Source organism: Calliphora vicina, chromosome 4 (genome assembly GCF_958450345.1).
Source record: "Calliphora vicina chromosome 4, idCalVici1.1, whole genome shotgun sequence".
NCBI classification, from domain to species: Eukaryota; Metazoa; Arthropoda; class Insecta; order Diptera; family Calliphoridae; genus Calliphora; species Calliphora vicina.
In genome coordinates, this window is record NC_088783.1 from 30,229,940 (window position 1) to 30,242,207 (window position 12,268).

The following is a 12,268-nucleotide window of genomic DNA, read 5'->3' on the forward strand; positions in this document are numbered from 1 at the left end:
TCTTCGTTGTACCTTTTCGATGTTTGAAGAAGAAGCTGTTCAATATAGCTGGATGTCATACGACCATATTGGTTTTATACAAGATAACCTTAAAGTCCAAGTCTTGGGCTGACCGAGGACCAAAGAGACAGTGCATTTGAATAGACTTCAGATTTATATGAAGTCGGTTTTAATTATTCTCACGGGTGACCGGAGAGTATAGAGGATAGTGTGCTGAATTATCAATCTGAGGGTTGCGGGTTTGATTCCCGCCAGAGACTCTGGGTGTATCTGCAGACAAGTAGAAGGCTTCGCAGTTTGTGTTTGTTTATTATTTATTAAATCAAATTGTTATTAAGGTGGCGTACACTGTCATAGTGACCTAAAGCACATTTGTCATAATGATCACTATGACACTGTTATGTCATGCTGTTATGACTGTTATATTATGATATTGGTCTTTATGAAACGCCACCAAGATATTCAATATTTATCACACTTAATTGTGATAGAATTTAAACTAGTTTGACTTGAACTAATAAGAAAGGATAAGCAAAAATGCAAATTTAGTTCAATCTCTATGGCTTTTAACTTTTCAAAGTTGGCAAAATTAGTTGGAAATTTACTTTTACAATTTGAAATAATCTTTGTTGAACCTCCTTCTCCGTAGATTCTAATCCTAGGATTCTGCAAAGTTTAGTCATTATTTTTTCTCGATTATTCGAATAGTTTTTATTCAAATGACAAGCCTAGTTTTGCATTGGAAGACATGAACTAGGAGCAGTTAAATGCATGGAGGATGCTTCATTTTCACCACGGTATTGCCAGAGCTATTATTATTTTCCGCAGCAAATTATTCCCTGTGTATTCTTTAAATGACAGAACGGAATCAACTGGGTTACTCGACCAAGGACAGTGAACAACAACTCTAAGCCCCACGTCTTAAGCTACGTTTCCGCATACACCGTAATCGGCACCGAAAACGAAATTCTATACATTTGCACCGAAAAAAAGTTCGTTCCAGAAATCGGCAACGAAAATTGGAAACGAAACGGCACCGATCAGTAACGAAAAACCTGTCATTTGGGGCCGGAACGAAAACAACTTCAAGTAGGTTGTTTTCGGTGCTGTAGGAACGAAATTATTTTCTTATTTCAAATTTAAAGAAAATCAAAATGAATAAAAAAAATAAATTTTCTTTATTGGACGAGGAAAAAATAATAGATTACGGTGTATGCGGAAACCCAGCTTTAGTTACTGATTTGAGAGAATTTTTTCCGCAATAACATGCTGTTATATTATTTAATACTTTAACTGCTTTGAAGAGAATAGGACAAGATTTTTTTGATCTGATGCACGATATTTTTATTTTAATTTAAAAGAAAATTCTCTTCGGATATCTCACCTGCAAATTTGTGTTGAACTTTCTCTAGCCAGACTGAATTTTGGATTTTATTTTAAAGATTTATTTGCGATAGACTAAATGATAGTGTGCTGGACTAACAGTCTAAGGATTGCGGGTTCGATTCCCATCAAATTCTCTGGGAGTTTTCTGCAGACTAGCCAAAATGCTTTACAAATTGTGTTTGTTAAATTGTAGATTTCATTTGTAGATTTCCATTGTAGATTTCATATTTGTGTTGAACAAAATTAACTTCATATGATGCCAAACATATGATAAGTTCAATACCAGATTTGGTTGTCCAAATGACCGCTGACCCCTGTTCATGCAAGTTGCTATATCAGGCCCGAAACCACAACGTTTGTCCTAAAGAATTTCTGTTGCTATCCAGCCAAAATTGGTCTACTCTTGATAAGTGTAGCTGAGCATTAGCATAGGGTTTATTGTATTGTAGTGCAGGATTTCCAAAGTTAACATTTTACAACAATAGGCAAGTCGAGCTTGCCTGCACGATAAAAATGCTTATGCTGGTTTTGGCTTCCCTTATTTTCATTCTCACGTCTTTTTGATTTTATGACTGCTTAAGTAAGTTTCATATTTTTTTACGACATTGGGTTTCCCCACATTGTATCTGCTCTGGCAGTTTTAGTTGAGACACTTTGCATCTTTAGTTAAGCTATATTTGCAAGTGTTTAGTGATGTCTGAGATGTGATGTCAGATTCTCTCATTCCATAAGTAGATAACCATTTCACTTTGTACATTATTTTCCATAGAATTAGAATTCATTCTAAGCAGTTAAGTTCGCTGTAAATGCAGAATTGTCACGAATAAAGTATCCAAAGGTAAAAGCTTTCATTTTCATCAAAAAATAATTTTGGCTAACCTTTTGGCAGAATTAATCGCATATCTGAAGTAATCAATCACTGTCTGATTTCTAAGGAGTCGTACTGTTAAAAGGTTATTATTCTCCTGAGTCAGATGACATACCAGCATTGGTCTTGATGCAGTGCTCTTTAACTATAGCTCGACCATTAGGTAACCTATTTTATCTTGCCAGCGAATTTCCTTTATGTTAGATGGCTGCTAATTTAACGATAGATCCTAATAACCCTGAAAATGATCCTCTGATAGCAATTATTGTTATTATTTGTTGTTATTGGAGTCCAACGTTTAACATAGAGAGCGCTTTCTTAGGGCACACTCTACAGAGATCTCCTATAATTCACTCAGGCTTTCTTAGAGCACACTGTTAGGGAGACTTGCTGGAAGAGTTTTATCAGAGATCGCTACTAAACGAATTGTTGTACATGAGATCTGATCAATCAAGATCGAGATTAATTAGGATTTAACGCAAGGTTCCGTTTTTTTTGTTTCTCCACATCCAAAAATATATATTATTTCACAGACAAGATCCACTTGGGGCCAAACATGAATTATTCGATCAATCTTGTGACGATCTCTGAATGAAGGCATGTGTATATGCTTGTCAGAAGTTCTGGATGTTCCAGACGTGAGAATAGATCTGACGCGGATCCAGGGGGAAACAACTTTTACTCTATTCTTCTTTAATGCTGATTAGTACAGCAAATAATATTTAATGAAAAGAGCATACCATTAAGAAAGTCAGCTTTTTGTTCATCTGAAATTTCAAGATCTGACAGATCTTCAACTATTTTATAAAATTTGAAGTAGTTTATTTTTTAGTAAATTTAAGAAATTGAAATTAACTTTGTTCTTTTGGAGTTTATTTAGTTTAATAGATTTTGTTTTTAGGTTAGATAAATTTAATGATTATTTTTCTCTAGTCTTATATATATAAAGAACTGTATATAAACTGTAATATATGAAACCAAATCACTAACTTTTTATATAAGTATATAGATACATACATATATTTGTATATAAATATAAAAAACCAACCGATAAAGACATCTAAGAAAAATCGTTTTTTATAGTTATTATTACTGCCAAAATACAAAATTCACTTAAAAAAAAATCTTTAAAAACCAAACACAGGCATAAAACATTTTAATTTATCGATTCGTTAAACACACTATTTCTAAGATGTTGTTCATTGAGTATTGAGATTAAAATAAATTTGTTAGTTTAACATAACAAAAAAAAAACATTAACATACTAAAACACTAACACACTACAACAGCAACAACAAAACATTTTTTAAATAAATTTTCCATTTATAAACATATAATTATTTTTTTTCAAAAACAAAAATCTTTCCAAAAAAAAAAATACAAAAGAAACATTAGCTTGATCTGTTCCTTGGATTACGAGTTATAAATATTTACTCTTAAAATAAAATTAATATTAAACAAATAAATAAAAAATAAGAAACCAAAACACTAGGAAATTTAATAAATATTATGAAAATTTAAAAAACAAAAAAAAAAAAACAAAGTGTAAAATATTTATAAAATAAATTAAAAACCAAATAAACATTTAGCATTACTTAAACAAAAACCAAAAATAAAACATTTAGATATTAATATTAAAAAAAAAATATAAAGAAAAGTAAATAATATGAATTAAATGTTAATATTTGAAATTATTATTTAAAAATTTATAAACATCTTCCCTTCATAACAGCGCAAGAAAAACCCAAATAATAATAATAATAAAAATAAAAAATGAAAACGAACAATTTGATTTTATATTGTATTAAATTCCATAAAAGAAATTTTTATATATAAAAATATTTAAACAAATACATGAAACCAAAAAATACATGAATTTCATTAAAATAAAATATAAAAAAAATACTTTAGACATTTATAGATTTTTATAACAATTTCAAATAGTTTCATTTAATATTGTAAATTAAACTTAAAATAAAAATAAAAACCAAAATAATTAATATACTTTATAATGCCTCTAAATTTAATTAATATTTATATATACAAAAATAATACAAAGAAACAAAAAAAAAACCACATAAAATTAAATTAATTAAATTGTAAAATATATCTTAAAGTAAACTAAACTAGCCGGTTTATACAAACAATGTTTTCTATAAACAAAACCACAAACCAAAAAATAATTTAAAAAATATAAAAAAGCGAAAAAAAAATCCCCCAAAAAATATTAGATTAAAACAAAACGTATTTTAGTGAAAATAAACCAAAAAAAATAGGAAATATTAATAAAAAATAAAAAAACTAAATAATAAAATTATTAAATTAAAATTATTATAAAATAAAACCAAAAAAAAAACATTAATAAAACATAAAAAATTGAACTGTATTTATAAAAAATAACAATATTAACACCTGCCTTCAACAAAAAAATTTTTATTATACCTTAAAAATAAAAAAACCAAAAAAAAAATATAAATTCATTACTTCTTAACATTAAAAATAAAACCAAAAAAGAATTTAAAAAATTAAGTAAAATATAAACAAAAAAACACGCTAAACATTAAAACCCCCTCCCCCCAAAAAAAAAATATAATAAACAGCCAATTTTTACATAAATTGTAAATTAATAAAACTTTTGTTAAATAAAAACCCATTCCAAATTCATTATTTTCATCATTTTCTTGATTGGCCATTTTATTAGAGGCTGTTTAAGTAAGTTTTAAATTGTTTTTCTAAAATTCCTTAAAAATTCTTAACATATTCATTATTTCTTAAGAACCTTTAGATTTAAACTGAAATAAATTTTTACACCTATATTGTAGACACTAAGGGAAATTCGTTTGAAGGCAAACAATTATTTCGATTCGTCAAGCAATAAACAAAATACACACAAGCATGCTAAACTTCTCTAACTGTGTCATTGTAAACCAAAAACTTTTCAACCCTCTTTTCATCCCTGTGTGAAAAGTCACACAAAATAAAATTGTTTTATTAATTAAAAAAAAAATAAATTCTTAATCGATTCCTGCTCACCAATTTAACCCCAAAAACGCATTAATTGATTCAGAAATATATTTTGATAACGAGTTATTTAAAAAAATTACTTTGCTTGCCCTAATGTGTGATTTTCAATACAAATGTAATTTCCATATAGTTTGCACTGGAAGGATCATACTTTGTTGTCTAATGTTAAATTTCTGCCAAACACAAATTTAAACAAAAATCTTCTTCTAACCCTCATCCCATCCTTGTGTGAGAAATCACACAAAATAAATATTTTTTATTAATTTAAAAAAAAAAAATGTTACAAAAGTTTTAAGAAATTTCTTTACACATTTAAATTTAATATACAAACGGCATTAATTGATTCAAATGTATATTTTGATAACGAGTTATTTAAAAAGTGGCTTTGCTTACCCTGGTGTGTGTGTTTCAACACATATGTAATTTCCATAAATTTTCACTAGAAGGATCATGCTGTTTCTACCAACCAAATATTTTAACTAAAGTCTTTTCTAACCCTCATCCCATCCTTGTGTGGGAAATCACACACAATAAATCTTTTTTATTATTTTTAAAAAAATTTTAATCGATTTTTATGAAATTTACATTTAAATTTAACACACAGAACCATTACTTCATTCAAAAGTATATTTATTATTTAAATTTAATATACAAACGGCATTAATTGATTCAAAAGTATATTTTGATAACGAGTTATTCAAAAAGTGACTTTGCTTACCCTGGTGAGTGGATTTGAACACATATGCAATGTCTATACATTATGCACTAGAAGGATCACACTTTGTCAAATGTGCTGTTTCTGCCAAAAAATATGTTTGAGTAAAATGTTTTTAAGATAAACTAATTAATGTAACAGATAACAAAAAATTAAAGTAAGTATGTTATATTACCATAGATCAAGATTTTGCCTACAAAAAATATATGTTGCTAGTGAAAAATACAAAGACATACCATTGTGTGGAAAACAACACATGAAGGTAAACAATGCCAGTTTATTTCAGGGTGAGATAAAATAGGTACTTCTAATATATCTCTTTTTGGAAGTGATTAAAAATAATTCTAAATTATGTTTCATTCCGAAAGCAATTTTCAATTTACTTTTTCTGAAGAAGCGAAATACGGAAATAATTCCACTTACGATCGGAATGGAACCCAGTGACAGACCTGTATATTTCTCATTTTCAAACTTCTTAAGGATTTGATTCGATCGATTATTTTACTTTTTCGAAAAATATTTTTTGAAAATAATCCCTTTAAGCTATTTCACAAATTTTTAGGTTAAAATTTCTAGCATGAGCTGATCATATCAATTTGAAATATTTAGAGGTTTTGGACACAGTTTATCATGCCATTGATCGTCGTTTTGAACAGTTGTTGCTCGCAGAACATAAGCAGTCTAGTAGAATCGATATGATTCAATGAGATCGCCTGAAGCTTGGTACCTTGGTACCTTCTCACTTTATTTGCCCCAGTTGCTGAGCATTGGTATTGGACATGATATTGCTTATACATTTAGAAACATAACTGAATATAGGCAGCTTTCATTCTCTTATTTCAATTCGATAAAAAAAACAACAATCATTCGCAGTAGAGGAGAGATCATCTCACCTTGCGGTGTTTTGTTTGCTGCTCCCAAGATAAGCAGTTATAACTCTCGATTTCAATATGGTCACTATTCAACTATATCTTCTAGAGTCCGTTAAATTGCGATAATTCGTCAATTGATGCTGTGAAAAATAAAAGGGTTGCTAATATTGCACTTGACTATACAAAAAACCTTCAGAGCATTAGTCCCAAATTTAAGACCAGAATTGAAAACAAAATGTGAAATATGATAAGTGAGATATATATGATGGAGTATCGAGAAATGGTCAGATAGTTTTTCATTGCATTGTATATACGAGCATGTTCGATGTAGATGCTTTTAAAGGCGTTTCCGGAGTCTAAATAAGTTAAATAAGCCCTCTAGTGGTTTATAAATTGACCTTTCCGATCACATTTCATTTTTGGAACTTTTTTTGTATGATCAGTCAAAACAGAACTGTTCAAGACTGTTCTATTATGACTAATTTACCGATTCTACCATAGGTTGCCATTGGAAGAATATAATGATAATAAATCATATCATTAGCGAAAGTATTTTTCACTTATTAAATAAGTCTCCGTGATCTAAACATGAACTTACTCAAATGACCAATCCAATTGATTCAATACAAATTTTATAATTGTTTTAAAACATCAAAAAACTATAGAATATTTTAAAATTTATGTCTCTTGCACTAATAGTAGGTTGAAACCCTGAATAATTTACTTGGGCCTATTACCATTGATTAAAAGATTTAATAAGAAAAATGCTCCATCCGTCTGACATTTCACCTTTTTAGCGTTTCTAACATTCTATTGATCCATCAGATCGCGCATATATAACATTTAATTAAATTCCGTAGCTGATTGTATTTAGGCCACATACTCATCATCACCAATGCGTTGAATTTTACTTACTTGCTCTTGCCTCACAGTTAGCTATCAAGAGAAAATGTTACATTAGAATGAGACTGAATCCAGCAGTTAAGCAAGTAGTGTAGTCAATGTATCCCTAGTAGACAGTAATTGTCACTAATATCCTATCGCTTGGCTGACCCGAATTTATATATTTTGGTTATTTTACTCGTATATACTCTTTGTAGTACAGAGAGAAGACAATTGGATATTTCATATATCCCAGGTAATCTTGCGTGAAGACAATTGTCACTTAAGTGTCTCTAAGTAATCTAGAGAGTAGACACTTTAAATGTTGTGTGAGTAATTCGTCCAAACTGGTTTTATACAAATTGTGTTGATATAATTCTCATATAGTTTATTTTTATTTTTGCTTCAGCATCAATAGTCATTAGTCACTTTAGTGTATCTTAGTAACCTATAGTGAAGTTACTGTAAACGTTTATTTTGTACTGTATACAATTTACAATGAGAGTAAATTTTATACCGCTCTTTTTCTCTTAGAGATCAATATAAGAATTGTTTTCTTATTTCAAGTTATGTCACTCTTAATTTTAAGATTAAGAGTTAACTTGATTTAACTTCACACTTGTACTTAAAACAAGATTTTCTTACTTAATTCAAGAATTTCATTCTTGTTTTAAGAAAATCTCCGCTTGATTTTATTAATCAATCCCATTTATATTTGTTCTAAGTACAAATGAGTATGAATCGTACTTAAATTTTTAAGTACAATTCTGGCAAAAAAATTTGAGTAAAATAAACTTAAATTAAAGGTTTGTCAACCAAAACTCATTTATTGGACTGTCTATGATATGTCTTTTTAGCTGAATTTTTAGCATAAATGTTAATATAAATAGTTATGTAGCTGATCAAGTAACCAGCTAGGTAGCTAGTAAGCTAACTGACGCAATGTAACCGGTATGTAATTCCAATGCGTTGGACCAGCTATCAGCTAGACAGTCTCATTGTAATCAAAATGCTTAGGACATAGACGTGTTAAAATAACTAGTCACGTTTTTGTCACCCTAAATGATGGGTAAAATCACAAGTTTGGGACTGTCTCTTAGAACTGCTGGGAAGTTGTGTCTTTTTTTTTGCGAAATGTGTGTTTGATTTCGTTATTTAGGATTTGTAGGTATTGTATTTGTATTAAAAGCCAATTAATGTATAAAAACAATGAGAGCCTGTCAGTCTCGTACGAGCACGATAACAGAGTTCCCATTATTTAGTTGGTTATCGTGGTAGATCAGTACGTGCTTTGATAAGATTAAGATTATACCGCCATTCATGAATTAAATTGTCAGATCACTACCTCTCGATAATTCGTATAAGTTATACCGTATAAAAAGGCCGAATATTTACAAAGAAGATGAGAAAACTTCACCCATTTCCCAAGGTCGATGCAGCTGCAACAATAGTTATTAAAAGGGACTAAGTATATTCGACTAAGTTTGCAAGAAACGTGGAAAGGACATGACTCTATGTTTATTGCCAAATCTTGATGAGTTTACTGCCTAATTACTACTTATCATAACTCAATTACACAGTACATAAAATACATGAGGGAACTACAATTTTATTCAAATTTTCAATTAAAATACTCAGCCTCTAACAGAATATCACTTAGTGTAATCAAATTCAAAATTCAATCATAATTTCATTTAATTTCCTCCTCCTTCCCTCTCAATATCAACCTACATACACACATATAACAAAAATATAAACAAATAAAAACAAAAAACTATAATTTGGCATTTAATAAATAAACTAAATAAATAATAACGACAACAAGAAAAACAAATTCAATATAAATAATAATAATACAATACTAACAAAACAAAACAAAACAAACGTATATACATTTAAAAACTTAAAGAAAAACAAAAATACTTTTTTTATTACCAACCAAACATCAATCTTTATAATAAAACAAAAAAAACCGCTTAATTAATAAAAACAAAAACAAGCATTTTTTTGAATTAAACTGAAAATCAGAAGAAAAAAACGCGTAAATTGTTTTCTTTGTTGAAGCTAAGATTTGTAAATACGTATTGAATATAAACAAAAAACAAGAAAAACATAAAACAAGTAGTTAAAAAATTTATATAAAATAATAATTTATTTCTATTAAATAAAAAACCAAAAAAAAAAAACCAAACGATTTTTTACCAAAAAATACAACAAGAAACAAAACCAAAAAAAAAAAGAAATAAATAAATATAATAAAAGAAAAAAAAATCCCATTTACAAAATAAACGCTAAAAATTCTTAAAATTTTCTTAAAGTTATTAAAAACCAAATAAAAAACAAAATTTAACAAAAAAACAAATTCTTAACAATTTCTTTTAATTATTTGAACAATTATAGATTTCAGAACTGAGCCATTTATACAATGATAAGTTTTTATTTAATTTATTCAGCAACATTTTCAAAAATTTAAGGAAATATTTATTGAATTGAGGAATTAATAAGAGGATTGCTGTGAAGATAACAGGGATAAATCAGTGATCGGCTCAAAGAGAACATAACACATTTGTAAATTCATATTTCTTGAAATTCTCTTTTTATGAGTTTCGTTGACATTCGTGCAGCCGATCACCTTCATCAGCTAGTTGCTAAGAGTACCGACCACTGTTCGAATACTGTACTCTCACTTAGATCATGTGTATCAAGACATTTGGAAAGACAATGACATATAAATATGGACCATAAATACTTTAACAATTTCTATCACACTAGTGACTAGTGACTTCTCTTTTTACCAACTTCATTCCCTTTAAGTTCCTTCCCCACAGTTCAATAAATTTTTTCCACATTATTTCTAAATCCTTCTAAGGCTAATTTTTATATATACAATACATATATTATTAACATTTCTTTTTATTTAAAATACTCTTTTTTGGTTCAGTGTATAATAAATAACAACAACTATGCATTTTATTCATTAATACCATTTTTATTCTTTATTTTTTTATTAACAAAAAAGAAAAACCAAAAAAAAAACTATTTAATAAAAAAACAAAACAATTTTTGTCCACACCACAGACTACGAATGAAAAACAAAACAAAAGTAATTATAACAAAAAAAGACAACCAAAAATAAAAACCCCCCAAAAAAAAACAAATTTAGTTATTATTGTTATAAATAAATTATAAAATTATGGATAATTATAAAAACCGAAAAAACTGCAGTAAAAAAAAAACTAAATAATTTTTTTCAAATACATGAAAACATAAAAAAATTAAAAAAAAATTATCAAAAGTGTTTTATTTACCAAAAAATGTATATAAAAAACAAAACCCTTCTTGGAAATAAGGTATAGTATTATGGAAAAAATCAGAAAATATTAATGCATATTTTCGATCAATAACAGAAGATCAATCTGTGATCATTCATATTTATCAATAAAATATATCATCGTAAATACTGCGATTTTAAGAAAAACAAGCTCAATCTGTGATCACTCATATTTTATATCAAAAACCGATTTTTAGTATAAAAAACTCAAATATCTTGAATCCTTAATAACTTCGTAAATACTGCGATTTTAAGAAAAACAAGCTCAATCTGTGATCACTCATATTTTATACCAAAAATCAATTTTTAGTCCAAAAACTCAAATATCTTAAATCGTTAATAACTCCGTAAATACTGCGATTTTAAGAAAAACAAGCTCAATCTGTGATCACTCATATTTTATATCAAAAATCGATTTTTAATTTAAAAAACTCAAATCCTTAATATCTTCGTAAATACTGCGATTTTAAGAAAAACAAGCTCAATCTATGATCACTCATATTTTATATCAAAAATCGATTTTTAATTTAAAAAACTCAAATCCTTAATATCTTCGTAAATACTGCGATTTTAAGAAAAACAAGCTCAATCTGTGATCACTCATATTTTATATCAAAAACCGATTTTTATTATAGAAAACTAAAATATCTTAAATCGTTAATAACTTCATAAATACTGCGCTTTTAAGAAAAACAAGCTCAATCTGTGATCACTCGTATTTTATATCAAAAATCGATTTTTATTTTAAAAAACTCAAATATCTTAAATCCTTAATAACTTCGTAAATACTGCGATTTAAAAAAAAACAACCTCAATTTGTGGTCACTCATATTTTATATCAAAAATCGATTTTTAGTTTAAAAAACTCAAATATCTTCAATCCTTAATAACTTCGTAAATACTGCGATTTAAAAAAAAACAACCTCAATTTGTGGTCACTCATATTTTATATCAAAAATCGATTTTTAGTATAAAAATCTCAAATATCTTAAATCGTTAATAACTTCGTAAATACTCCAAATTCAAGAAAAACAAGCTCAATCTGTGATCACTCGATTTTTAGTATAAAAAACTCAAATATCTTAAATCGTTAATAACTTCGTAAATACTGCGAATTCAAGAAAAACAAGCTCAATCTGTGATCACTTATATTTTATATCAAAAATCGATTTTTAGTATAAAAAACTCAA